This window comes from Schistocerca cancellata, unplaced genomic scaffold, assembly GCF_023864275.1.
Source record: "Schistocerca cancellata isolate TAMUIC-IGC-003103 unplaced genomic scaffold, iqSchCanc2.1 HiC_scaffold_939, whole genome shotgun sequence".
NCBI classification, from domain to species: domain Eukaryota; kingdom Metazoa; phylum Arthropoda; class Insecta; order Orthoptera; family Acrididae; genus Schistocerca; species Schistocerca cancellata.
Genome location: NW_026046947.1, coordinates 31470 through 54455, shown reverse-complemented (window position 1 = coordinate 54455; position 22986 = coordinate 31470). Strand labels below are relative to the sequence as shown.

Genomic DNA, 22986 nt, shown 5'->3' with positions numbered 1-22986 from the left:
AGTGCAAGGGTCTGTGATATTGATATGGTTGTATGTAGCACTATCCGTCATCAGGGGGCGTAGCTCAGATGGTAGAGCGCTCGCTTAGCATGCGAGAGGTACTGGGATCGATACCCAGCGTCTCCAGAATTTTTAACACACCAACATGCGCACACTGCCATGCAAATAATTCACAGCCAGCGAATGTGTCTAGGCAGATACGAGCGAACGATTAGCAGCCACAATTGGCAAGCGTGCTGTTACGCGCAGGAAGCACCCTCCTCCCAGCCCTATACTTAATTTAGAACCAGTACAAGTCTTCCCTTAAGATTCTCAAACCTATGTCGGAAAGATCTGCCTTGCGCCGAGTTCACAAAAATCCCACTGCACATTCCCATTCTTTACGTGCAGTCGGCTGCTACTGGTGTTGCTAGTTGTGACTGCTGATGACAGATGCCGTAGCAATCAATTCATGGAGTGAGTTGTATGTTTTGCGACACTCTGTCTCTGACAAGCAAGCGGAGGTGACATAGGCGCGAACACGGGAAGTTTGCAGCTCCTCGCTGCCTGCAGAGACCGAGCAGCCACACTAGTTGGGCGGCCTAAGCCGTAGGCGAAATGTGCTCACTCGCTTGGGCGCGACGTCAAGCTCTAAATAAGGCTGTCACTAGCGTGAGCGTTGCGTGAGCGTCGTGAAAAGTCGGAAAAGTCGTCTGCATAGGTGAGTGCAATGTTTGGGGAGCGTTTCGTAGTTTGCGCAGTGCAATGGAGACGCGGAAACTTGTTGTGGCTCAGTCTTTTGCAGTTGGACGACAAGAGTGGTACACAGTAGTAAAGTGCGAGGCAGTGAGTTGGCATCAACAGTCGAGTGCACAATGGGGCTTCAGATGTGCTTGTTACCTCAGGCGCTGTGTGATTGTCGACATGGAGTGAAAACGGAGCAATTTGTGACTGTCCTTTCAATTTAAGACGTTAAATACAGACGGAATTTGTAGTCGTAATACCAGAGCATCGAAACTACTTGGAACTCTTGTGCATATGAACGTGATCGCGCCTTTGTACACTGGTCCCTTCGCCCCTATGAACCAACCAACCATCATGTCCGCGCACATCAGAGTAGCAAAGGATGGAAAACAGCGCATCTTTGTTGCGCTTGGGGGCGTAGCTCAGTTGGTAGAGCGTTCGCTTTGCATGTGAAAGGTCCCGGGTTCAAGCCCCGGCGCCTCCATGTTTTGTGGACAGTGCATGGTAAGTGTTGGTCGCGGCGAGCCTAAAGACACGCTAGATGTTGCAAAGCCAGCCTCACAGACTCATATGATGTATACTGACGTAAGGAGAGCAAGACGTGAATGTGAGGACCGGCTGTTGTCGAGGTGTCATCGAGTGCAAATCTATCTTAGGTATAACGGCCTAACCTCAATGAAGTCTAGAGTGTGGACAACACGTTCGTCTTACTCAGAGCGGTGGCCGAACGCTATTTTCGACGTTGTGCGTGCCACTTTAATTTTGGCCAACTACGATTCGATACAGAATGCAGGAAACCTGAAAGACACCCTCACGGACACATTGAGAGTAGTGTTTGTCTGCGGAATAATGGGAGTGCAAGGGTCTGTGATATTGATATGGTTGTATGTAGCACTATCCGTCATCAGGGGGCGTAGCTCAGATGGTAGAGCGCTCGCTTAGCATGCGAGAGGTACTGGGATCGATACCCAGCGTCTCCAGAATTTTTAACACACCAACATGCGCACACTGCCATGCAAATAATTCACAGCCAGCGAATGTGTCTAGGCAGATACGAGCGAACGATTAGCAGCCACAATTGGCAAGCGTGCTGTTACGCGCAGGAAGCACCCTCCTCCCAGCCCTATACTTAATTTAGAACCAGTACAAGTCTTCCCTTAAGATTCTCAAACCTATGTCGGAAAGATCTGCCTTGCGCCGAGTTCACAAAAATCCCACTGCACATTCCCATTCTTTACGTGCAGTCGGCTGCTACTGGTGTTGCTAGTTGTGACTGCTGATGACAGATGCCGTAGCAATCAATTCATGGAGTGAGTTGTATGTTTTGCGACACTCTGTCTCTGACAAGCAAGCGGAGGTGACATAGGCGCGAACACGGGAAGTTTGCAGCTCCTCGCTGCCTGCAGAGACCGAGCAGCCTCACTAGTTGGGCGGCCTAAGCCGTAGGCGAAATGTGCTCACTCGCTTGGGCGCGACGTCAAGCTCTAAATAAGGCTGTCACTAGCGTGAGCGTTGCGTGAGCGTCGTGTAAAGTCGGAAAAGTCGTCTGCATAGGTGAGTGCAATGTTTGGGGAGCGTTTCGTAGTTTGCGCAGTGCAATGGAGACGCGGAAACTTGTTGTGGCTCAGTCTTTTGCAGTTGGACGACAAGAGTGGTACACAGTAGTAAAGTGCGAGGCAGTGAGTTGGCATCAACAGTCGAGTGCACAATGGGGCTTCAGATGTGCTTGTTACCTCAGGCGCTGTGTGATTGTCGACATGGAGTGAAAACGGAGCAATTTGTGACTGTCCTTTCAATTTAAGACGTTAAATACAGACGGAATTTGTAGTCGTAATACCAGAGCATCGAAACTACTTGGAACTCTTGTGCATATGAACGTGATCGCGCCTTTGTACACTGGTCCCTTCGCCCCTATGAACCAACCAACCATCATGTCCGCGCACATCAGAGTAGCAAAGGATGGAAAACAGCGCATCTTTGTTGCGCTTGGGGGCGTAGCTCAGTTGGTAGAGCGTTCGCTTTGCATGTGAAAGGTCCCGGGTTCAAGCCCCGGCGCCTCCATGTTTTGTGGACAGTGCATGGTAAGTGTTGGTCGCGGCGAGCCTAAAGACACGCTAGATGTTGCAAAGCCAGCCTCACAGACTCATATGATGTATACTGACGTAAGGAGAGCAAGACGTGAATGTGAGGACCGGCTGTTGTCGAGGTGTCATCGAGTGCAAATCTATCTTAGGTATAACGGCCTAACCTCAATGAAGTCTAGAGTGTGGACAACACGTTCGTCTTACTCAGAGCGGTGGCCGAACGCTATTTTCGACGTTGTGCGTGCCACTTTAATTTTGGCCAACTACGATTCGATACAGAATGCAGGAAACCTGAAAGACACCCTCACGGACACATTGAGAGTAGTGTTTGTCTGCGGAATAATGGGAGTGCAAGGGTCTGTGATATTGATATGGTTGTATGTAGCACTATCCGTCATCAGGGGGCGTAGCTCAGATGGTAGAGCGCTCGCTTAGCATGCGAGAGGTACTGGGATCGATACCCAGCGTCTCCAGAATTTTTAACACACCAACATGCGCACACTGCCATGCAAATAATTCACAGCCAGCGAATGTGTCTAGGCAGATACGAGCGAACGATTAGCAGCCACAATTGGCAAGCGTGCTGTTACGCGCAGGAAGCACCCTCCTCCCAGCCCTATACTTAATTTAGAACCAGTACAAGTCTTCCCTTAAGATTCTCAAACCTATGTCGGAAAGATCTGCCTTGCGCCGAGTTCACAAAAATCCCACTGCACATTCCCATTCTTTACGTGCAGTCGGCTGCTACTGGTGTTGCTAGTTGTGACTGCTGATGACAGATGCCGTAGCAATCAATTCATGGAGTGAGTTGTATGTTTTGCGACACTCTGTCTCTGACAAGCAAGCGGAGGTGACATAGGCGCGAACACGGGAAGTTTGCAGCTCCTCGCTGCCTGCAGAGACCGAGCAGCCACACTAGTTGGGCGGCCTAAGCCGTAGGCGAAATGTGCTCACTCGCTTGGGCGCGACGTCAAGCTCTAAATAAGGCTGTCACTAGCGTGAGCGTCGTGTAAAGTCGGAAAAGTCGTCTGCATAGGTGAGTGCAATGTTTGGGGAGCGTTTCGTAGTTTGCGCAGTGCAATGGAGACGCGGAAACTTGTTGTGGCTCAGTCTTTTGCAGTTGGACGACAAGAGTGGTACACAGTAGTAAAGTGCGAGGCAGTGAGTTGGCATCAACAGTCGAGTGCACAATGGGGCTTCAGATGTGCTTGTTACCTCAGGCGCTGTGTGATTGTCGACATGGAGTGAAAACGGAGCAATTTGTGACTGTCCTTTCAATTTAAGACGTTAAATACAGACGGAATTTGTAGTCGTAATACCAGAGCATCGAAACTACTTGGAACTCTTGTGCATATGAACGTGATCGCGCCTTTGTACACTGGTCCCTTCGCCCCTATGAACCAACCAACCATCATGTCCGCGCACATCAGAGTAGCAAAGGATGGAAAACAGCGCATCTTTGTTGCGCTTGGGGGCGTAGCTCAGTTGGTAGAGCGTTCGCTTTGCATGTGAAAGGTCCCGGGTTCAAGCCCCGGCGCCTCCATGTTTTGTGGACAGTGCATGGTAAGTGTTGGTTGCGGCGAGCCTAAAGACACGCAAGATGTTGCAAAGCCAGCCTCACAGACTCATATGATGTATACTGACGTAAGGAGAGCAAGACGTGAATGTGAGGACCGGCTGTTGTCGAGGTGTCATCGAGTGCAAATCTATCTTAGGTATAACGGCCTAACCTCAATGAAGTCTAGAGTGTGGACAACACGTTCGTCTTACTCAGAGCGGTGGCCGAACGCTATTTTCGACGTTGTGCGTGCCACTTTAATTTTGGCCAACTACGATTCGATACAGAATGCAGGAAACCTGAAAGACACCCTCACGGACACATTGAGAGTAGTGTTTGTCTGCGGAATAATGGGAGTGCAAGGGTCTGTGATATTGATATGGTTGTATGTAGCACTATCCGTCATCAGGGGGCGTAGCTCAGATGGTAGAGCGCTCGCTTAGCATGCGAGAGGTACTGGGATCGATACCCAGCGTCTCCAGAATTTTTAACACACCAACATGCGCACACTGCCATGCAAATAATTCACAGCCAGCGAATGTGTCTAGGCAGATACGAGCGAACGATTAGCAGCCACAATTGGCAAGCGTGCTGTTACGCGCAGGAAGCACCCTCCTCCCAGCCCTATACTTAATTTAGAACCAGTACAAGTCTTCCCTTAAGATTCTCAAACCTATGTCGGAAAGATCTGCCTTGCGCCGAGTTCACAAAAATCCCACTGCACATTCCCATTCTTTACGTGCAGTCGGCTGCTACTGGTGTTGCTAGTTGTGACTGCTGATGACAGATGCCGTAGCAATCAATTCATGGAGTGAGTTGTATGTTTTGCGACACTCTGTCTCTGACAAGCAAGCGGAGGTGACATAGGCGCGAACACGGGAAGTTTGCAGCTCCTCGCTGCCTGCAGAGACCGAGCAGCCTCACTAGTTGGGCGGCCTAAGCCGTAGGCGAAATGTGCTCACTCGCTTGGGCGCGACGTCAAGCTCTAAATAAGGCTGTCACTAGCGTGAGCGTTGCGTGAGCGTCGTGTAAAGTCGGAAAAGTCGTCTGCATAGGTGAGTGCAATGTTTGGGGAGCGTTTCGTAGTTTGCGCAGTGCAATGGAGACGCGGAAACTTGTTGTGGCTCAGTCTTTTGCAGTTGGACGACAAGAGTGGTACACAGTAGTAAAGTGCGAGGCAGTGAGTTGGCATCAACAGTCGAGTGCACAATGGGGCTTCAGATGTGCTTGTTACCTCAGGCGCTGTGTGATTGTCGACATGGAGTGAAAACGGAGCAATTTGTGACTGTCCTTTCAATTTAAGACGTTAAATACAGACGGAATTTGTAGTCGTAATACCAGAGCATCGAAACTACTTGGAACTCTTGTGCATATGAACGTGATCGCGCCTTTGTACACTGGTCCCTTCGCCCCTATGAACCAACCAACCATCATGTCCGCGCACATCAGAGTAGCAAAGGATGGAAAACAGCGCATCTTTGTTGCGCTTGGGGGCGTAGCTCAGTTGGTAGAGCGTTCGCTTTGCATGTGAAAGGTCCCGGGTTCAAGCCCCGGCGCCTCCATGTTTTGTGGACAGTGCATGGTAAGTGTTGGTCGCGGCGAGCCTAAAGACACGCAAGATGTTGCAAAGCCAGCCTCACAGACTCATATGATGTATACTGACGTAAGGAGAGCAAGACGTGAATGTGAGGACCGGCTGTTGTCGAGGTGTCATCGAGTGCAAATCTATCTTAGGTATAACGGCCTAACCTCAATGAAGTCTAGAGTGTGGACAACACGTTCGTCTTACTCAGAGCGGTGGCCGAACGCTATTTTCGACGTTGTGCGTGCCACTTTAATTTTGGCCAACTACGATTCGATACAGAATGCAGGAAACCTGAAAGACACCCTCACGGACACATTGAGAGTAGTGTTTGTCTGCGGAATAATGGGAGTGCAAGGGTCTGTGATATTGATATGGTTGTATGTAGCACTATCCGTCATCAGGGGGCGTAGCTCAGATGGTAGAGCGCTCGCTTAGCATGCGAGAGGTACTGGGATCGATACCCAGCGTCTCCAGAATTTTTAACACACCAACATGCGCACACTGCCATGCAAATAATTCACAGCCAGCGAATGTGTCTAGGCAGATACGAGCGAACGATTAGCAGCCACAATTGGCAAGCGTGCTGTTACGCGCAGGAAGCACCCTCCTCCCAGCCCTATACTTAATTTAGAACCAGTACAAGTCTTCCCTTAAGATTCTCAAACCTATGTCGGAAAGATCTGCCTTGCGCCGAGTTCACAAAAATCCCACTGCACATTCCCATTCTTTACGTGCAGTCGGCTGCTACTGGTGTTGCTAGTTGTGACTGCTGATGACAGATGCCGTAGCAATCAATTCATGGAGTGAGTTGTATGTTTTGCGACACTCTGTCTCTGACAAGCAAGCGGAGGTGACATAGGCGCGAACACGGGAAGTTTGCAGCTCCTCGCTGCCTGCAGAGACCGAGCAGCCACACTAGTTGGGCGGCCTAAGCCGTAGGCGAAATGTGCTCACTCGCTTGGGCGCGACGTCAAGCTCTAAATAAAGCTGTCACTAGCGTGAGCGTTGCGTGAGCGTCGTGAAAAGTCGGAAAAGTCGTCTGCATAGGTGAGTGCAATGTTTGGGGAGCGTTTCGTAGTTTGCGCAGTGCAATGGAGACGCGGAAACTTGTTGTGGCTCAGTCTTTTGCAGTTGGACGACAAGAGTGGTACACAGTAGTAAAGTGCGAGGCAGTGAGTTGGCATCAACAGTCGAGTGCACAATGGGGCTTCAGATGTGCTTGTTACCTCAGGCGCTGTGTGATTGTCGACATGGAGTGAAAACGGAGCAATTTGTGACTGTCCTTTCAATTTAAGACGTTAAATACAGACGGAATTTGTAGTCGTAATACCAGAGCATCGAAACTACTTGGAACTCTTGTGCATATGAACGTGATCGCGCCTTTGTACACTGGTCCCTTCGCCCCTATGAACCAACCAACCATCATGTCCGCGCACATCAGAGTAGCAAAGGATGGAAAACAGCGCATCTTTGTTGCGCTTGGGGGCGTAGCTCAGTTGGTAGAGCGTTCGCTTTGCATGTGAAAGGTCCCGGGTTCAAGCCCCGGCGCCTCCATGTTTTGTGGACAGTGCATGGTAAGTGTTGGTCGCGGCGAGCCTAAAGACACGCTAGATGTTGCAAAGCCAGCCTCACAGACTCATATGATGTATACTGACGTAAGGAGAGCAAGACGTGAATGTGAGGACCGGCTGTTGTCGAGGTGTCATCGAGTGCAAATCTATCTTAGGTATAACGGCCTAACCTCAATGAAGTCTAGAGTGTGGACAACACGTTCGTCTTACTCAGAGCGGTGGCCGAACGCTATTTTCGACGTTGTGCGTGCCACTTTAATTTTGGCCAACTACGATTCGATACAGAATGCAGGAAACCTGAAAGACACCCTCACGGACACATTGAGAGTAGTGTTTGTCTGCGGAATAATGGGAGTGCAAGGGTCTGTGATATTGATATGGTTGTATGTAGCACTATCCGTCATCAGGGGGCGTAGCTCAGATGGTAGAGCGCTCGCTTAGCATGCGAGAGGTACTGGGATCGATACCCAGCGTCTCCAGAATTTTTAACACACCAACATGCGCACACTGCCATGCAAATAATTCACAGCCAGCGAATGTGTCTAGGCAGATACGAGCGAACGATTAGCAGCCACAATTGGCAAGCGTGCTGTTACGCGCAGGAAGCACCCTCCTCCCAGCCCTATACTTAATTTAGAACCAGTACAAGTCTTCCCTTAAGATTCTCAAACCTATGTCGGAAAGATCTGCCTTGCGCCGAGTTCACAAAAATCCCACTGCACATTCCCATTCTTTACGTGCAGTCGGCTGCTACTGGTGTTGCTAGTTGTGACTGCTGATGACAGATGCCGTAGCAATCAATTCATGGAGTGAGTTGTATGTTTTGCGACACTCTGTCTCTGACAAGCAAGCGGAGGTGACATAGGCGCGAACACGGGAAGTTTGCAGCTCCTCGCTGCCTGCAGAGACCGAGCAGCCACACTAGTTGGGCGGCCTAAGCCGTAGGCGAAATGTGCTCACTCGCTTGGGCGCGACGTCAAGCTCTAAATAAGGCTGTCACTAGCGTGAGCGTCGTGTAAAGTCGGAAAAGTCGTCTGCATAGGTGAGTGCAATGTTTGGGGAGCGTTTCGTAGTTTGCGCAGTGCAATGGAGACGCGGAAACTTGTTGTGGCTCAGTCTTTTGCAGTTGGACGACAAGAGTGGTACACAGTAGTAAAGTGCGAGGCAGTGAGTTGGCATCAACAGTCGAGTGCACAATGGGGCTTCAGATGTGCTTGTTACCTCAGGCGCTGTGTGATTGTCGACATGGAGTGAAAACGGAGCAATTTGTGACTGTCCTTTCAATTTAAGACGTTAAATACAGACGGAATTTGTAGTCGTAATACCAGAGCATCGAAACTACTTGGAACTCTTGTGCATATGAACGTGATCGCGCCTTTGTACACTGGTCCCTTCGCCCCTATGAACCAACCAACCATCATGTCCGCGCACATCAGAGTAGCAAAGGATGGAAAACAGCGCATCTTTGTTGCGCTTGGGGGCGTAGCTCAGTTGGTAGAGCGTTCGCTTTGCATGTGAAAGGTCCCGGGTTCAAGCCCCGGCGCCTCCATGTTTTGTGGACAGTGCATGGTAAGTGTTGGTCGCGGCGAGCCTAAAGACACGCTAGATGTTGCAAAGCCAGCCTCACAGACTCATATGATGTATACTGACGTAAGGAGAGCAAGACGTGAATGTGAGGACCGGCTGTTGTCGAGGTGTCATCGAGTGCAAATCTATCTTAGGTATAACGGCCTAACCTCAATGAAGTCTAGAGTGTGGACAACACGTTCGTCTTACTCAGAGCGGTGGCCGAACGCTATTTTCGACGTTGTGCGTGCCACTTTAATTTTGGCCAACTACGATTCGATACAGAATGCAGGAAACCTGAAAGACACCCTCACGGACACATTGAGAGTAGTGTTTGTCTGCGGAATAATGGGAGTGCAAGGGTCTGTGATATTGATATGGTTGTATGTAGCACTATCCGTCATCAGGGGGCGTAGCTCAGATGGTAGAGCGCTCGCTTAGCATGCGAGAGGTACTGGGATCGATACCCAGCGTCTCCAGAATTTTTAACACACCAACATGCGCACACTGCCATGCAAATAATTCACAGCCAGCGAATGTGTCTAGGCAGATACGAGCGAACGATTAGCAGCCACAATTGGCAAGCGTGCTGTTACGCGCAGGAAGCACCCTCCTCCCAGCCCTATACTTAATTTAGAACCAGTACAAGTCTTCCCTTAAGATTCTCAAACCTATGTCGGAAAGATCTGCCTTGCGCCGAGTTCACAAAAATCCCACTGCACATTCCCATTCTTTACGTGCAGTCGGCTGCTACTGGTGTTGCTAGTTGTGACTGCTGATGACAGATGCCGTAGCAATCAATTCATGGAGTGAGTTGTATGTTTTGCGACACTCTGTCTCTGACAAGCAAGCGGAGGTGACATAGGCGCGAACACGGGAAGTTTGCAGCTCCTCGCTGCCTGCAGAGACCGAGCAGCCACACTAGTTGGGCGGCCTAAGCCGTAGGCGAAATGTGCTCACTCGCTTGGGCGCGACGTCAAGCTCTAAATAAGGCTGTCACTAGCGTGAGCGTCGTGTAAAGTCGGAAAAGTCGTCTGCATAGGTGAGTGCAATGTTTGGGGAGCGTTTCGTAGTTTGCGCAGTGCAATGGAGACGCGGAAACTTGTTGTGGCTCAGTCTTTTGCAGTTGGACGACAAGAGTGGTACACAGTAGTAAAGTGCGAGGCAGTGAGTTGGCATCAACAGTCGAGTGCACAATGGGGCTTCAGATGTGCTTGTTACCTCAGGCGCTGTGTGATTGTCGACATGGAGTGAAAACGGAGCAATTTGTGACTGTCCTTTCAATTTAAGACGTTAAATACAGACGGAATTTGTAGTCGTAATACCAGAGCATCGAAACTACTTGGAACTCTTGTGCATATGAACGTGATCGCGCCTTTGTACACTGGTCCCTTCGCCCCTATGAACCAACCAACCATCATGTCCGCGCACATCAGAGTAGCAAAGGATGGAAAACAGCGCATCTTTGTTGCGCTTGGGGGCGTAGCTCAGTTGGTAGAGCGTTCGCTTTGCATGTGAAAGGTCCCGGGTTCAAGCCCCGGCGCCTCCATGTTTTGTGGACAGTGCATGGTAAGTGTTGGTCGCGGCGAGCCTAAAGACACGCAAGATGTTGCAAAGCCAGCCTCACAGACTCATATGATGTATACTGACGTAAGGAGAGCAAGACGTGAATGTGAGGACCGGCTGTTGTCGAGGTGTCATCGAGTGCAAATCTATCTTAGGTATAACGGCCTAACCTCAATGAAGTCTAGAGTGTGGACAACACGTTCGTCTTACTCAGAGCGGTGGCCGAACGCTATTTTCGACGTTGTGCGTGCCACTTTAATTTTGGCCAACTACGATTCGATACAGAATGCAGGAAACCTGAAAGACACCCTCACGGACACATTGAGAGTAGTGTTTGTCTGCGGAATAATGGGAGTGCAAGGGTCTGTGATATTGATATGGTTGTATGTAGCACTATCCGTCATCAGGGGGCGTAGCTCAGATGGTAGAGCGCTCGCTTAGCATGCGAGAGGTACTGGGATCGATACCCAGCGTCTCCAGAATTTTTAACACACCAACATGCGCACACTGCCATGCAAATAATTCACAGCCAGCGAATGTGTCTAGGCAGATACGAGCGAACGATTAGCAGCCACAATTGGCAAGCGTGCTGTTACGCGCAGGAAGCACCCTCCTCCCAGCCCTATACTTAATTTAGAACCAGTACAAGTCTTCCCTTAAGATTCTCAAACCTATGTCGGAAAGATCTGCCTTGCGCCGAGTTCACAAAAATCCCACTGCACATTCCCATTCTTTACGTGCAGTCGGCTGCTACTGGTGTTGCTAGTTGTGACTGCTGATGACAGATGCCGTAGCAATCAATTCATGGAGTGAGTTGTATGTTTTGCGACACTCTGTCTCTGACAAGCAAGCGGAGGTGACATAGGCGCGAACACGGGAAGTTTGCAGCTCCTCGCTGCCTGCAGAGACCGAGCAGCCACACTAGTTGGGCGGCCTAAGCCGTAGGCGAAATGTGCTCACTCGCTTGGGCGCGACGTCAAGCTCTAAATAAGGCTGTCACTAGCGTGAGCGTTGCGTGAGCGTCGTGTAAAGTCGGAAAAGTCGTCTGCATAGGTGAGTGCAATGTTTGGGGAGCGTTTCGTAGTTTGCGCAGTGCAATGGAGACGCGGAAACTTGTTGTGGCTCAGTCTTTTGCAGTTGGACGACAAGAGTGGTACACAGTAGTAAAGTGCGAGGCAGTGAGTTGGCATCAACAGTCGAGTGCACAATGGGGCTTCAGATGTGCTTGTTACCTCAGGCGCTGTGTGATTGTCGACATGGAGTGAAAACGGAGCAATTTGTGACTGTCCTTTCAATTTAAGACGTTAAATACAGACGGAATTTGTAGTCGTAATACCAGAGCATCGAAACTACTTGGAACTCTTGTGCATATGAACGTGATCGCGCCTTTGTACACTGGTCCCTTCGCCCCTATGAACCAACCAACCATCATGTCCGCGCACATCAGAGTAGCAAAGGATGGAAAACAGCGCATCTTTGTTGCGCTTGGGGGCGTAGCTCAGTTGGTAGAGCGTTCGCTTTGCATGTGAAAGGTCCCGGGTTCAAGCCCCGGCGCCTCCATGTTTTGTGGACAGTGCATGGTAAGTGTTGGTCGCGGCGAGCCTAAAGACACGCTAGATGTTGCAAAGCCAGCCTCACAGACTCATATGATGTATACTGACGTAAGGAGAGCAAGACGTGAATGTGAGGACCGGCTGTTGTCGAGGTGTCATCGAGTGCAAATCTATCTTAGGTATAACGGCCTAACCTCAATGAAGTCTAGAGTGTGGACAACACGTTCGTCTTACTCAGAGCGGTGGCCGAACGCTATTTTCGACGTTGTGCGTGCCACTTTAATTTTGGCCAACTACGATTCGATACAGAATGCAGGAAACCTGAAAGACACCCTCACGGACACATTGAGAGTAGTGTTTGTCTGCGGAATAATGGGAGTGCAAGGGTCTGTGATATTGATATGGTTGTATGTAGCACTATCCGTCATCAGGGGGCGTAGCTCAGATGGTAGAGCGCTCGCTTAGCATGCGAGAGGTACTGGGATCGATACCCAGCGTCTCCAGAATTTTTAACACACCAACATGCGCACACTGCCATGCAAATAATTCACAGCCAGCGAATGTGTCTAGGCAGATACGAGCGAACGATTAGCAGCCACAATTGGCAAGCGTGCTGTTACGCGCAGGAAGCACCCTCCTCCCAGCCCTATACTTAATTTAGAACCAGTACAAGTCTTCCCTTAAGATTCTCAAACCTATGTCGGAAAGATCTGCCTTGCGCCGAGTTCACAAAAATCCCACTGCACATTCCCATTCTTTACGTGCAGTCGGCTGCTACTGGTGTTGCTAGTTGTGACTGCTGATGACAGATGCCGTAGCAATCAATTCATGGAGTGAGTTGTATGTTTTGCGACACTCTGTCTCTGACAAGCAAGCGGAGGTGACATAGGCGCGAACACGGGAAGTTTGCAGCTCCTCGCTGCCTGCAGAGACCGAGCAGCCACACTAGTTGGGCGGCCTAAGCCGTAGGCGAAATGTGCTCACTCGCTTGGGCGCGACGTCAAGCTCTAAATAAGGCTGTCACTAGCGTGAGCGTCGTGTAAAGTCGGAAAAGTCGTCTGCATAGGTGAGTGCAATGTTTGGGGAGCGTTTCGTAGTTTGCGCAGTGCAATGGAGACGCGGAAACTTGTTGTGGCTCAGTCTTTTGCAGTTGGACGACAAGAGTGGTACACAGTAGTAAAGTGCGAGGCAGTGAGTTGGCATCAACAGTCGAGTGCACAATGGGGCTTCAGATGTGCTTGTTACCTCAGGCGCTGTGTGATTGTCGACATGGAGTGAAAACGGAGCAATTTGTGACTGTCCTTTCAATTTAAGACGTTAAATACAGACGGAATTTGTAGTCGTAATACCAGAGCATCGAAACTACTTGGAACTCTTGTGCATATGAACGTGATCGCGCCTTTGTACACTGGTCCCTTCGCCCCTATGAACCAACCAACCATCATGTCCGCGCACATCAGAGTAGCAAAGGATGGAAAACAGCGCATCTTTGTTGCGCTTGGGGGCGTAGCTCAGTTGGTAGAGCGTTCGCTTTGCATGTGAAAGGTCCCGGGTTCAAGCCCCGGCGCCTCCATGTTTTGTGGACAGTGCATGGTAAGTGTTGGTCGCGGCGAGCCTAAAGACACGCAAGATGTTGCAAAGCCAGCCTCACAGACTCATATGATGTATACTGACGTAAGGAGAGCAAGACGTGAATGTGAGGACCGGCTGTTGTCGAGGTGTCATCGAGTGCAAATCTATCTTAGGTATAACGGCCTAACCTCAATGAAGTCTAGAGTGTGGACAACACGTTCGTCTTACTCAGAGCGGTGGCCGAACGCTATTTTCGACGTTGTGCGTGCCACTTTAATTTTGGCCAACTACGATTCGATACAGAATGCAGGAAACCTGAAAGACACCCTCACGGACACATTGAGAGTAGTGTTTGTCTGCGGAATAATGGGAGTGCAAGGGTCTGTGATATTGATATGGTTGTATGTAGCACTATCCGTCATCAGGGGGCGTAGCTCAGATGGTAGAGCGCTCGCTTAGCATGCGAGGGGTACTGGGATCGATACCCAGCGTCTCCAGAATTTTTAACACACCAACATGCGCACACTGCCATGCAAATAATTCACAGCCAGCGAATGTGTCTAGGCAGATACGAGCGAACGATTAGCAGCCACAATTGGCAAGCGTGCTGTTACGCGCAGGAAGCACCCTCCTCCCAGCCCTATACTTAATTTAGAACCAGTACAAGTCTTCCCTTAAGATTCTCAAACCTATGTCGGAAAGATCTGCCTTGCGCCGAGTTCACAAAAATCCCACTGCACATTCCCATTCTTTACGTGCAGTCGGCTGCTACTGGTGTTGCTAGTTGTGACTGCTGATGACAGATGCCGTAGCAATCAATTCATGGAGTGAGTTGTATGTTTTGCGACACTCTGTCTCTGACAAGCAAGCGGAGGTGACATAGGCGCGAACACGGGAAGTTTGCAGCTCCTCGCTGCCTGCAGAGACCGAGCAGCCACACTAGTTGGGCGGCCTAAGCCGTAGGCGAAATGTGCTCACTCGCTTGGGCGCGACGTCAAGCTCTAAATAAGGCTGTCACTAGCGTGAGCGTCGTGTAAAGTCGGAAAAGTCGTCTGCATAGGTGAGTGCAATGTTTGGGGAGCGTTTCGTAGTTTGCGCAGTGCAATGGAGACGCGGAAACTTGTTGTGGCTCAGTCTTTTGCAGTTGGACGACAAGAGTGGTACACAGTAGTAAAGTGCGAGGCAGTGAGTTGGCATCAACAGTCGAGTGCACAATGGGGCTTCAGATGTGCTTGTTACCTCAGGCGCTGTGTGATTGTCGACATGGAGTGAAAACGGAGCAATTTGTGACTGTCCTTTCAATTTAAGACGTTAAATACAGACGGAATTTGTAGTCGTAATACCAGAGCATCGAAACTACTTGGAACTCTTGTGCATATGAACGTGATCGCGCCTTTGTACACTGGTCCCTTCGCCCCTATGAACCAACCAACCATCATGTCCGCGCACATCAGAGTAGCAAAGGATGGAAAACAGCGCATCTTTGTTGCGCTTGGGGGCGTAGCTCAGTTGGTAGAGCGTTCGCTTTGCATGTGAAAGGTCCCGGGTTCAAGCCCCGGCGCCTCCATGTTTTGTGGACAGTGCATGGTAAGTGTTGGTCGCGGCGAGCCTAAAGACACGCAAGATGTTGCAAAGCCAGCCTCACAGACTCATATGATGTATACTGACGTAAGGAGAGCAAGACGTGAATGTGAGGACCGGCTGTTGTCGAGGTGTCATCGAGTGCAAATCTATCTTAGGTATAACGGCCTAACCTCAATGAAGTCTAGAGTGTGGACAACACGTTCGTCTTACTCAGAGCGGTGGCCGAACGCTATTTTCGACGTTGTGCGTGCCACTTTAATTTTGGCCAACTACGATTCGATACAGAATGCAGGAAACCTGAAAGACACCCTCACGGACACATTGAGAGTAGTGTTTGTCTGCGGAATAATGGGAGTGCAAGGGTCTGTGATATTGATATGGTTGTATGTAGCACTATCCGTCATCAGGGGGCGTAGCTCAGATGGTAGAGCGCTCGCTTAGCATGCGAGAGGTACTGGGATCGATACCCAGCGTCTCCAGAATTTTTAACACACCAACATGCGCACACTGCCATGCAAATAATTCACAGCCAGCGAATGTGTCTAGGCAGATACGAGCGAACGATTAGCAGCCACAATTGGCAAGCGTGCTGTTACGCGCAGGAAGCACCCTCCTCCCAGCCCTATACTTAATTTAGAACCAGTACAAGTCTTCCCTTAAGATTCTCAAACCTATGTCGGAAAGATCTGCCTTGCGCCGAGTTCACAAAAATCCCACTGCACATTCCCATTCTTTACGTGCAGTCGGCTGCTACTGGTGTTGCTAGTTGTGACTGCTGATGACAGATGCCGTAGCAATCAATTCATGGAGTGAGTTGTATGTTTTGCGACACTCTGTCTCTGACAAGCAAGCGGAGGTGACATAGGCGCGAACACGGGAAGTTTGCAGCTCCTCGCTGCCTGCAGAGACCGAGCAGCCACACTAGTTGGGCGGCCTAAGCCGTAGGCGAAATGTGCTCACTCGCTTGGGCGCGACGTCAAGCTCTAAATAAGGCTGTCACTAGCGTGAGCGTCGTGTAAAGTCGGAAAAGTCGTCTGCATAGGTGAGTGCAATGTTTGGGGAGCGTTTCGTAGTTTGCGCAGTGCAATGGAGACGCGGAAACTTGTTGTGGCTCAGTCTTTTGCAGTTGGACGACAAGAGTGGTACACAGTAGTAAAGTGCGAGGCAGTGAGTTGGCATCAACAGTCGAGTGCACAATGGGGCTTCAGATGTGCTTGTTACCTCAGGCGCTGTGTGATTGTCGACATGGAGTGAAAACGGAGCAATTTGTGACTGTCCTTTCAATTTAAGACGTTAAATACAGACGGAATTTGTAGTCGTAATACCAGAGCATCGAAACTACTTGGAACTCTTGTGCATATGAACGTGATCGCGCCTTTGTACACTGGTCCCTTCGCCCCTATGAACCAACCAACCATCATGTCCGCGCACATCAGAGTAGCAAAGGATGGAAAACAGCGCATCTTTGTTGCGCTTGGGGGCGTAGCTCAGTTGGTAGAGCGTTCGCTTTGCATGTGAAAGGTCCCGGGTTCAAGCCCCGGCGCCTCCATGTTTTGTGGACAGTGCATGGTAAGTGTTGGTCGCGGCGAGCCTAAAGACACGCAAGATGTTGCAAAGCCAGCCTCACAGACTCATATGATGTATACTGACGTAAGGAGAGCAAGACGTGAATGTGAGGACCGGCTGTTGTCGAGGTGTCATCGAGTGCAAATCTATCTTAGGTATAACGGCCTAACCTCAATGAAGTCTAGAGTGTGGACAACACGTTCGTCTTACTCAGAGCGGTGGCCGAACGCTATTTTCGACGTTGTGCGTGCCACTTTAATTTTGGCCAACTACGATTCGATACAGAATGCAGGAAACCTGAAAGACACCCTCACGGACACATTGAGAGTAGTGTTTGTCTGCGGAATAATGGGAGTGCAAGGGTCTGTGATATTGATATGGTTGTATGTAGCACTATCCGTCATCAGGGGGCGTAGCTCAGATGGTAGAGCGCTCGCTTAGCATGCGAGAGGTACTGGGATCGATACCCAGCGTCTCCAGAATTTTTAACACACCAACATGCGCACACTGCCATGCAAATAATTCACAGCCAGCGAATGTGTCTAGGCAGATACGAGCGAACGATTAGCAGCCACAATTGGCAAGCGTGCTGTTACGCGCAGGAAGCACCCTCCTCCCAGCCCTATACTTAATTTAGAACCAGTACAAGTCTTCCCTTAAGATTCTCAAACCTATGTCGGAAAGATCTGCCTTGCGCCGAGTTCACAAAAATCCCACTGCACATTCCCATTCTTTACGTGCAGTCGGCTGCTACTGGTGTTGCTAGTTGTGACTGCTGATGACAGATGCCGTAGCAATCAATTCATGGAGTGAGTTGTATGTTTTGCGACACTCTGTCTCTGACAAGCAAGCGGAGGTGACATAGGCGCGAACACGGGAAGTTTGCAGCTCCTCGCTGCCTGCAGAGACCGAGCAGCCACACTAGTTGGGCGGCCTAAGCCGTAGGCGAAATGTGCTCACTCGCTTGGGCGCGACGTCAAGCTCTAAATAAGGCTGTCACTAGCGTGAGCGTCGTGTAAAGTCGGAAAAGTCGTCTGCATAGGTGAGTGCAATGTTTGGGGAGCGTTTCGTAGTTTGCGCAGTGCAATGGAGACGCGGAAACTTGTTGTGGCTCAGTCTTTTGCAGTTGGACGACAAGAGTGGTACACAGTAGTAAAGTGCGAGGCAGTGAGTTGGCATCAACAGTCGAGTGCACAATGGGGCTTCAGATGTGCTTGTTACCTCAGGCGCTGTGTGATTGTCGACATGGAGTGAAAACGGAGCAATTTGTGACTGTCCTTTCAATTTAAGACGTTAAATACAGACGGAATTTGTAGTCGTAATACCAGAGCATCGAAACTACTTGGAACTCTTGTGCATATGAACGTGATCGCGCCTTTGTACACTGGTCCCTTCGCCCCTATGAACCAACCAACCATCATGTCCGCGCACATCAGAGTAGCAAAGGATGGAAAACAGCGCATCTTTGTTGCGCTTGGGGGCGTAGCTCAGTTGGTAGAGCGTTCGCTTTGCATGTGAAAGGTCCCGGGTTCAAGCCCCGGCGCCTCCATGTTTTGTGGACAGTGCATGGTAAGTGTTGGTCGCGGCGAGCCTAAAGACACGCAAGATGTTGCAAAGCCAGCCTCACAGACTCATATGATGTATACTGACGTAAGGAGAGCAAGACGTGAATGTGAGGACCGGCTGTTGTCGAGGTGTCATCGAGTGCAAATCTATCTTAGGTATAACGGCCTAACCTCAATGAAGTCTAGAGTGTGGACAACACGTTCGTCTTACTCAGAGCGGTGGCCGAACGCTATTTTCGACGTTGTGCGTGCCACTTTAATTTTGGCCAACTACGATTCGATACAGAATGCAGGAAACCTGAAAGACACCCTCACGGACACATTGAGAGTAGTGTTTGTCTGCGGAATAATGGGAGTGCAAGGGTCTGTGATATTGATATGGTTGTATGTAGCACTATCCGTCATCAGGGGGCGTAGCTCAGATGGTAGAGCGCTCGCTTAGCATGCGAGAGGTACTGGGATCGATACCCAGCGTCTCCAGAATTTTTAACACACCAACATGCGCACACTGCCATGCAAATAATTCACAGCCAGCGAATGTGTCTAGGCAGATACGAGCGAACGATTAGCAGCCACAATTGGCAAGCGTGCTGTTACGCGCAGGAAGCACCCTCCTCCCAGCCCTATACTTAATTTAGAACCAGTACAAGTCTTCCCTTAAGATTCTCAAACCTATGTCGGAAAGATCTGCCTTGCGCCGAGTTCACAAAAATCCCACTGCACATTCCCATTCTTTACGTGCAGTCGGCTGCTACTGGTGTTGCTAGTTGTGACTGCTGATGACAGATGCCGTAGCAATCAATTCATGGAGTGAGTTGTATGTTTTGCGACACTCTGTCTCTGACAAGCAAGCGGAGGTGACATAGGCGCGAACACGGGAAGTTTGCAGCTCCTCGCTGCCTGCAGAGACCGAGCAGCCACACTAGTTGGGCGGCCTAAGCCGTAGGCGAAATGTGCTCACTCGCTTGGGCGCGACGTCAAGCTCTAAATAAGGCTGTCACTAGCGTGAGCGTCGTGTAAAGTCGGAAAAGTCGTCTGCATAGGTGAGTGCAATGTTTGGGGAGCGTTTCGTAGTTTGCGCAGTGCAATGGAGACGCGGAAACTTGTTGTGGCTCAGTCTTTTGCAGTTGGACGACAAGAGTGGTACACAGTAGTAAAGTGCGAGGCAGTGAGTTGGCATCAACAGTCGAGTGCACAATGGGGCTTCAGATGTGCTTGTTACCTCAGGCGCTGTGTGATTGTCGACATGGAGTGAAAACGGAGCAATTTGTGACTGTCCTTTCAATTTAAGACGTTAAATACAGACGGAATTTGTAGTCGTAATACCAGAGCATCGAAACTACTTGGAACTCTTGTGCATATGAACGTGATCGCGCCTTTGTACACTGGTCCCTTCGCCCCTATGAACCAACCAACCATCATGTCCGCGCACATCAGAGTAGCAAAGGATGGAAAACAGCGCATCTTTGTTGCGCTTGGGGGCGTAGCTCAGTTGGTAGAGCGTTCGCTTTGCATGTGAAAGGTCCCGGGTTCAAGCCCCGGCGCCTCCATGTTTTGTGGACAGTGCATGGTAAGTGTTGGTCGCGGCGAGCCTAAAGACACGCTAGATGTTGCAAAGCCAGCCTCACAGACTCATATGATGTATACTGACGTAAGGAGAGCAAGACGTGAATGTGAGGACCGGCTGTTGTCGAGGTGTCATCGAGTGCAAATCTATCTTAGGTATAACGGCCTAACCTCAATGAAGTCTAGAGTGTGGACAACACGTTCGTCTTACTCAGAGCGGTGGCCGAACGCTATTTTCGACGTTGTGCGTGCCACTTTAATTTTGGCCAACTACGATTCGATACAGAATGCAGGAAACCTGAAAGACACCCTCACGGACACATTGAGAGTAGTGTTTGTCTGCGGAATAATGGGAGTGCAAGGGTCTGTGATATTGATATGGTTGTATGTAGCACTATCCGTCATCAGGGGGCGTAGCTCAGATGGTAGAGCGCTCGCTTAGCATGCGAGAGGTACTGGGATCGATACCCAGCGTCTCCAGAATTTTTAACACACCAACATGCGCACACTGCCATGCAAATAATTCACAGCCAGCGAATGTGTCTAGGCAGATACGAGCGAACGATTAGCAGCCACAATTGGCAAGCGTGCTGTTACGCGCAGGAAGCACCCTCCTCCCAGCCCTATACTTAATTTAGAACCAGTACAAGTCTTCCCTTAAGATTCTCAAACCTATGTCGGAAAGATCTGCCTTGCGCCGAGTTCACAAAAATCCCACTGCACATTCCCATTCTTTACGTGCAGTCGGCTGCTACTGGTGTTGCTAGTTGTGACTGCTGATGACAGATGCCGTAGCAATCAATTCATGGAGTGAGTTGTATGTTTTGCGACACTCTGTCTCTGACAAGCAAGCGGAGGTGACATAGGCGCGAACACGGGAAGTTTGCAGCTCCTCGCTGCCTGCAGAGACCGAGCAGCCACACTAGTTGGGCGGCCTAAGCCGTAGGCGAAATGTGCTCACTCGCTTGGGCGCGACGTCAAGCTCTAAATAAGGCTGTCACTAGCGTGAGCGTCGTGTAAAGTCGGAAAAGTCGTCTGCATAGGTGAGTGCAATGTTTGGGGAGCGTTTCGTAGTTTGCGCAGTGCAATGGAGACGCGGAAACTTGTTGTGGCTCAGTCTTTTGCAGTTGGACGACAAGAGTGGTACACAGTAGTAAAGTGCGAGGCAGTGAGTTGGCATCAACAGTCGAGTGCACAATGGGGCTTCAGATGTGCTTGTTACCTCAGGCGCTGTGTGATTGTCGACATGGAGTGAAAACGGAGCAATTTGTGACTGTCCTTTCAATTTAAGACGTTAAATACAGACGGAATTTGTAGTCGTAATACCAGAGCATCGAAACTACTTGGAACTCTTGTGCATATGAACGTGATCGCGCCTTTGTACACTGGTCCCTTCGCCCCTATGAACCAACCAACCATCATGTCCGCGCACATCAGAGTAGCAAAGGATGGAAAACAGCGCATCTTTGTTGCGCTTGGGGGCGTAGCTCAGTTGGTAGAGCGTTCGCTTTGCATGTGAAAGGTCCCGGGTTCAAGCCCCGGCGCCTCCATGTTTTGTGGACAGTGCATGGTAAGTGTTGGTTGCGGCGAGCCTAAAGACACGCAAGATGTTGCAAAGCCAGCCTCACAGACTCATATGATGTATACTGACGTAAGGAGAGCAAGACGTGAATGTGAGGACCGGCTGTTGTCGAGGTGTCATCGAGTGCAAATCTATCTTAGGTATAACGGCCTAACCTCAATGAAGTCTAGAGTGTGGACAACACGTTCGTCTTACTCAGAGCGGTGGCCGAACGCTATTTTCGACGTTGTGCGTGCCACTTTAATTTTGGCCAACTACGATTCGATACAGAATGCAGGAAACCTGAAAGACACCCTCACGGACACATTGAGAGTAGTGTTTGTCTGCGGAATAATGGGAGTGCAAGGGTCTGTGATATTGATATGGTTGTATGTAGCAGGCGTAGCTCAGATGGTAGAGCGCTCGCTTAGCATGCGAGAGGTACTGGGATCGATACCCAGCGTCTCCAGAATTTTTAACACACCAACATGCGCACACTGCCATGCAAATAATTCACAGCCAGCGAATGTGTCTAGGCAGATACGAGCGAACGATTAGCAGCCACAATTGGCAAGCGTGCTGTTACGCGCAGGAAGCACCCTCCTCCCAGCCCTATACTTAATTTAGAACCAGTACAAGTCTTCCCTTAAGATTCTCAAACCTATGTCGGAAAGATCTGCCTTGCGCCGAGTTCACAAAAATCCCACTGCACATTCCCATTCTTTACGTGCAGTCGGCTGCTACTGGTGTTGCTAGTTGTGACTGCTGATGACAGATGCCGTAGCAATCAATTCATGGAGTGAGTTGTATGTTTTGCGACACTCTGTCTCTGACAAGCAAGCGGAGGTGACATAGGCGCGAACACGGGAAGTTTGCAGCTCCTCGCTGCCTGCAGAGACCGAGCAGCCACACTAGTTGGGCGGCCTAAGCCGTAGGCGAAATGTGCTCACTCGCTTGGGCGCGACGTCAAGCTCTAAATAAGGCTGTCACTAGCGTGAGCGTCGTGTAAAGTCGGAAAAGTCGTCTGCATAGGTGAGTGCAATGTTTGGGGAGCGTTTCGTAGTTTGCGCAGTGCAATGGAGACGCGGAAACTTGTTGTGGCTCAGTCTTTTGCAGTTGGACGACAAGAGTGGTACACAGTAGTAAAGTGCGAGGCAGTGAGTTGGCATCAACAGTCGAGTGCACAATGGGGCTTCAGATGTGCTTGTTACCTCAGGCGCTGTGTGATTGTCGACATGGAGTGAAAACGGAGCAATTTGTGACTGTCCTTTCAATTTAAGACGTTAAATACAGACGGAATTTGTAGTCGTAATACCAGAGCATCGAAACTACTTGGAACTCTTGTGCATATGAACGTGATCGCGCC

At 50.1% G+C, this 22986-nt stretch overlaps 29 non-coding genes across 29 annotated transcripts; all 29 read left to right on the top strand.

Moving 5' to 3' along the window:
- Window positions 1-53: 53 nt before the first annotated feature.
- On the top strand, window positions 54-126 carry Trnaa-agc (transfer RNA alanine (anticodon AGC)). Its single transcript has one exon. It is a non-coding gene; the product is annotated as a tRNA-Ala (tRNA).
- A 1008-nt stretch (window positions 127-1134) lies between these two features.
- Window positions 1135-1207, top strand: Trnaa-ugc (transfer RNA alanine (anticodon UGC)). Its single transcript has one exon. It is a non-coding gene; the product is annotated as a tRNA-Ala (tRNA).
- A 423-nt stretch (window positions 1208-1630) lies between these two features.
- Window positions 1631-1703, top strand: Trnaa-agc (transfer RNA alanine (anticodon AGC)). The gene has a single exon. It is a non-coding gene; the product is annotated as a tRNA-Ala (tRNA).
- Window positions 1704-2711: 1008 nt separating this feature from the next.
- Trnaa-ugc (transfer RNA alanine (anticodon UGC)) lies at window positions 2712-2784 on the top strand. The gene has a single exon. It is a non-coding gene; the product is annotated as a tRNA-Ala (tRNA).
- A 423-nt stretch (window positions 2785-3207) lies between these two features.
- Trnaa-agc (transfer RNA alanine (anticodon AGC)) lies at window positions 3208-3280 on the top strand. The gene has a single exon. It is a non-coding gene; the product is annotated as a tRNA-Ala (tRNA).
- Window positions 3281-4277: 997 nt separating this feature from the next.
- Window positions 4278-4350, top strand: Trnaa-ugc (transfer RNA alanine (anticodon UGC)). Its single transcript has one exon. It is a non-coding gene; the product is annotated as a tRNA-Ala (tRNA).
- A 423-nt stretch (window positions 4351-4773) lies between these two features.
- On the top strand, window positions 4774-4846 carry Trnaa-agc (transfer RNA alanine (anticodon AGC)). The gene has a single exon. It is a non-coding gene; the product is annotated as a tRNA-Ala (tRNA).
- A 1008-nt stretch (window positions 4847-5854) lies between these two features.
- Window positions 5855-5927, top strand: Trnaa-ugc (transfer RNA alanine (anticodon UGC)). Its single transcript has one exon. It is a non-coding gene; the product is annotated as a tRNA-Ala (tRNA).
- A 423-nt stretch (window positions 5928-6350) lies between these two features.
- Trnaa-agc (transfer RNA alanine (anticodon AGC)) lies at window positions 6351-6423 on the top strand. The gene has a single exon. It is a non-coding gene; the product is annotated as a tRNA-Ala (tRNA).
- Window positions 6424-7431: 1008 nt separating this feature from the next.
- On the top strand, window positions 7432-7504 carry Trnaa-ugc (transfer RNA alanine (anticodon UGC)). The gene has a single exon. It is a non-coding gene; the product is annotated as a tRNA-Ala (tRNA).
- A 423-nt stretch (window positions 7505-7927) lies between these two features.
- Trnaa-agc (transfer RNA alanine (anticodon AGC)) lies at window positions 7928-8000 on the top strand. The gene has a single exon. It is a non-coding gene; the product is annotated as a tRNA-Ala (tRNA).
- A 997-nt stretch (window positions 8001-8997) lies between these two features.
- Trnaa-ugc (transfer RNA alanine (anticodon UGC)) lies at window positions 8998-9070 on the top strand. Its single transcript has one exon. It is a non-coding gene; the product is annotated as a tRNA-Ala (tRNA).
- Window positions 9071-9493: 423 nt separating this feature from the next.
- Window positions 9494-9566, top strand: Trnaa-agc (transfer RNA alanine (anticodon AGC)). The gene has a single exon. It is a non-coding gene; the product is annotated as a tRNA-Ala (tRNA).
- Window positions 9567-10563: 997 nt separating this feature from the next.
- On the top strand, window positions 10564-10636 carry Trnaa-ugc (transfer RNA alanine (anticodon UGC)). The gene has a single exon. It is a non-coding gene; the product is annotated as a tRNA-Ala (tRNA).
- A 423-nt stretch (window positions 10637-11059) lies between these two features.
- Trnaa-agc (transfer RNA alanine (anticodon AGC)) lies at window positions 11060-11132 on the top strand. The gene has a single exon. It is a non-coding gene; the product is annotated as a tRNA-Ala (tRNA).
- A 1008-nt stretch (window positions 11133-12140) lies between these two features.
- Trnaa-ugc (transfer RNA alanine (anticodon UGC)) lies at window positions 12141-12213 on the top strand. The gene has a single exon. It is a non-coding gene; the product is annotated as a tRNA-Ala (tRNA).
- A 423-nt stretch (window positions 12214-12636) lies between these two features.
- Trnaa-agc (transfer RNA alanine (anticodon AGC)) lies at window positions 12637-12709 on the top strand. The gene has a single exon. It is a non-coding gene; the product is annotated as a tRNA-Ala (tRNA).
- A 997-nt stretch (window positions 12710-13706) lies between these two features.
- Window positions 13707-13779, top strand: Trnaa-ugc (transfer RNA alanine (anticodon UGC)). The gene has a single exon. It is a non-coding gene; the product is annotated as a tRNA-Ala (tRNA).
- Window positions 13780-14202: 423 nt separating this feature from the next.
- Window positions 14203-14275, top strand: Trnaa-agc (transfer RNA alanine (anticodon AGC)). Its single transcript has one exon. It is a non-coding gene; the product is annotated as a tRNA-Ala (tRNA).
- Window positions 14276-15272: 997 nt separating this feature from the next.
- Window positions 15273-15345, top strand: Trnaa-ugc (transfer RNA alanine (anticodon UGC)). The gene has a single exon. It is a non-coding gene; the product is annotated as a tRNA-Ala (tRNA).
- A 423-nt stretch (window positions 15346-15768) lies between these two features.
- Trnaa-agc (transfer RNA alanine (anticodon AGC)) lies at window positions 15769-15841 on the top strand. Its single transcript has one exon. It is a non-coding gene; the product is annotated as a tRNA-Ala (tRNA).
- Window positions 15842-16838: 997 nt separating this feature from the next.
- Trnaa-ugc (transfer RNA alanine (anticodon UGC)) lies at window positions 16839-16911 on the top strand. Its single transcript has one exon. It is a non-coding gene; the product is annotated as a tRNA-Ala (tRNA).
- A 423-nt stretch (window positions 16912-17334) lies between these two features.
- Window positions 17335-17407, top strand: Trnaa-agc (transfer RNA alanine (anticodon AGC)). The gene has a single exon. It is a non-coding gene; the product is annotated as a tRNA-Ala (tRNA).
- Window positions 17408-18404: 997 nt separating this feature from the next.
- Trnaa-ugc (transfer RNA alanine (anticodon UGC)) lies at window positions 18405-18477 on the top strand. The gene has a single exon. It is a non-coding gene; the product is annotated as a tRNA-Ala (tRNA).
- A 423-nt stretch (window positions 18478-18900) lies between these two features.
- On the top strand, window positions 18901-18973 carry Trnaa-agc (transfer RNA alanine (anticodon AGC)). Its single transcript has one exon. It is a non-coding gene; the product is annotated as a tRNA-Ala (tRNA).
- Window positions 18974-19970: 997 nt separating this feature from the next.
- Window positions 19971-20043, top strand: Trnaa-ugc (transfer RNA alanine (anticodon UGC)). The gene has a single exon. It is a non-coding gene; the product is annotated as a tRNA-Ala (tRNA).
- A 423-nt stretch (window positions 20044-20466) lies between these two features.
- Trnaa-agc (transfer RNA alanine (anticodon AGC)) lies at window positions 20467-20539 on the top strand. Its single transcript has one exon. It is a non-coding gene; the product is annotated as a tRNA-Ala (tRNA).
- Window positions 20540-21536: 997 nt separating this feature from the next.
- On the top strand, window positions 21537-21609 carry Trnaa-ugc (transfer RNA alanine (anticodon UGC)). Its single transcript has one exon. It is a non-coding gene; the product is annotated as a tRNA-Ala (tRNA).
- Window positions 21610-22016: 407 nt separating this feature from the next.
- Window positions 22017-22089, top strand: Trnaa-agc (transfer RNA alanine (anticodon AGC)). The gene has a single exon. It is a non-coding gene; the product is annotated as a tRNA-Ala (tRNA).
- Window positions 22090-22986: the final 897 nt, after the last annotated feature.